Source organism: Rattus rattus, chromosome 18 (assembly GCF_011064425.1).
Source record: "Rattus rattus isolate New Zealand chromosome 18, Rrattus_CSIRO_v1, whole genome shotgun sequence".
Taxonomy (NCBI): Eukaryota; Metazoa; Chordata; class Mammalia; order Rodentia; family Muridae; genus Rattus; species Rattus rattus.
Window position 1 is genome coordinate 45,375,684 of NC_046171.1, and position 2,281 is coordinate 45,377,964.

Consider the following 2,281-nt stretch of genomic DNA (forward strand, 5'->3'; position numbering starts at 1 on the left):
CATGTGGGTCCCGAACAACTGGAGCTGGAGATAACCCAAGAGCTTGCCCGTAAATGGGTTATGTTCTTCAAACTGGGCTGCTTGTCTGGCCTTAGTGGGAGAGGAAGTACCTAGCCTTGCCTAGACCTGAAGTTCCAGGGTGTACCCAGAGGTCCCCCACTGGATCGGAGGAGAAGGGGGGAGGAGGGAAGGATTGTGGGAGGGTTGATCAGGAGGGAGGGCAGTGAGCAAAATGTAGAGTGAATAAGTGAAAAATAAAATAAAATAATTGCTTAGCTAGGTAGGCTGTGAATTCTAGGCATCCTCCGGTATCTGCTTCTCCATAGCTGGGATTACAGGCATGCTCTCCAGTTATAGCTTGCTGTCGCTCTCTATGTAGGGCTGGTGCAGCCACATGGACAGGTAGGTCAGGCTGAGGTTTCAGTCTGCAGTGTGGGCCAGCTCTGGGCCAATGGTGTGCTTCAGAAGGAGCTCCCGCTTGTATGCTTCGGAGAGCCGGAGGGAGACCTCATAAAAGAAGGCTGTGGTACACGTGTGAAACAGAGCGGCCTGCTGCTTCCCTGTACTGGTATTTTCTAATTCACGAATTCCCTTGGTTTTCCAGTTTCACTTACTGTATTTTAGTCAAGCCGTCCAAGATGGCCTGTACCTCCTCACACAGTGCTTCAGGTCCTTTATCATAGTCCAGATTTGTCTTTTCTTCCCCTTCAGTGGAAGTTGGGTTGCTGCTCTCTAATTCAACCTTCTCTTTACTCAACAAACTGACTTTCTGGTTGGCAATACTGCTCGCTGTGGTGAAGCCCTTGTCGCTGAGGCTTTCCTATTTCAGGATTAAGTTATACCAGTCAGCCGCGTTGTCCTTGTGTTTTCTTGCATTGACGGATAGGACAGGTTTTCTTGCTGCCACAATTCCAAGAGTCTTTGCTTCCATGCAATCCACAGGTAGATCCCGAGGAGGTGACCCGAAGCCCCTCAAATTCGAATATTTGGTTTCTTAAAAGTTCCACATTACATTGCCTTGATTTTTTTTTAAATGGAAAGGTGACAGCTTCAGATCGTATAATGGGCCTTCTTAATAAATGTTTTATTTGCATCAGAACTGTTGTTTTTAGAGTTAAGAGTCATTACTGTATTTTAATGGTTATGAACATGGCATTTGGAATCAAATTGTTCTCGGTTTGGAACTTGACTTTGCCAAGTATTAACTTAATCTTTCTTAGCTTCTCTTTCATCTATAAAATAAACAAAAGAACATCCATTTTACAGAGCACTCTAATGACTAAAAGGACAAAATATGCAAATAATATTGAGGCAGGTCATAGTTTGTTATTTTCTTTAAGAAGCATTTCATTATGTACTACTAAAAGACAAATCTTGCAAAAACACCAACTATCACGGCCCTCTGAATTGACAAAAAATTACCAAGGTCAAGCCATCTCAGAGTTCAAATTTTGTATTGTTTAATAACAAAAAATTTTTGTTTTTTGCTTTATGCTTTTTTTGGGAAATGTTATAAATTATATATCATGAAAATATATCAGGTAATTCATAGCACAACTAGGCAATTGAACGTCCTGCCCCCACAATGTAGATGAGCTCTTCTTCTGTATGTGTGGCATGGAATGTCCCACATCTCATTCACTTAGTGGCTTGGGTTATGACAGGTCATTAAGATGTACCTGTGGCAGGTTCCTGCCAGAGATGGGGACAGAGATTTAGTGCAGTAATACCTGAACAGTGTTCCTTTTAGTTGAATAACTTAGCTGTCACCTGCTGCTTATGTGCTTTCATTGGTTCTCACATGTTTTAAAGATGACGTTGTAGAAACTGTTAGCTTCCCCAGGCACATATCTGCCACCAGGAAGATAAAGGTATGAAAACAATTATCAGTATTTACATTTCCAACTTTCTACCTCTACCCCAAGTAAGAATCTTATTTTGAAAGATTTCTGACTTGGGTTCATCGTTCCACTAATTATTCACGCCATAAGTATGCTTATATATGTATGTATGTAGGTTGATCAGAGAATGATAAAAGCATCAGTCAAATTGAGTAAAATTTTATCTGGAAACCTTTTGAATTCGAGCCTTGTGTATGAATCTACAAAGCTCAACCCCATTGCTTGCTCCCCCATCTCTTCGGGCATCTACTGCAGGGGTAGCACAGGTACACTCTGAGGTGGAGTGCACAGGACACAGACATGGCCTTCTCTCCCTAGGGACTGATAACCCTCACTAGGAAGAAAGCATCCACATAGAAAATGACAATAAAAGCTGCCCA

General features: G+C 42.1%; 1 pseudogene; it reads right to left on the minus strand.

Moving 5' to 3' along the window:
* Positions 1-294: 294 nt before the first annotated feature.
* Positions 295-931, minus strand: LOC116886984 (annotated as a pseudogene).
* Positions 932-2,281: the final 1,350 nt, after the last annotated feature.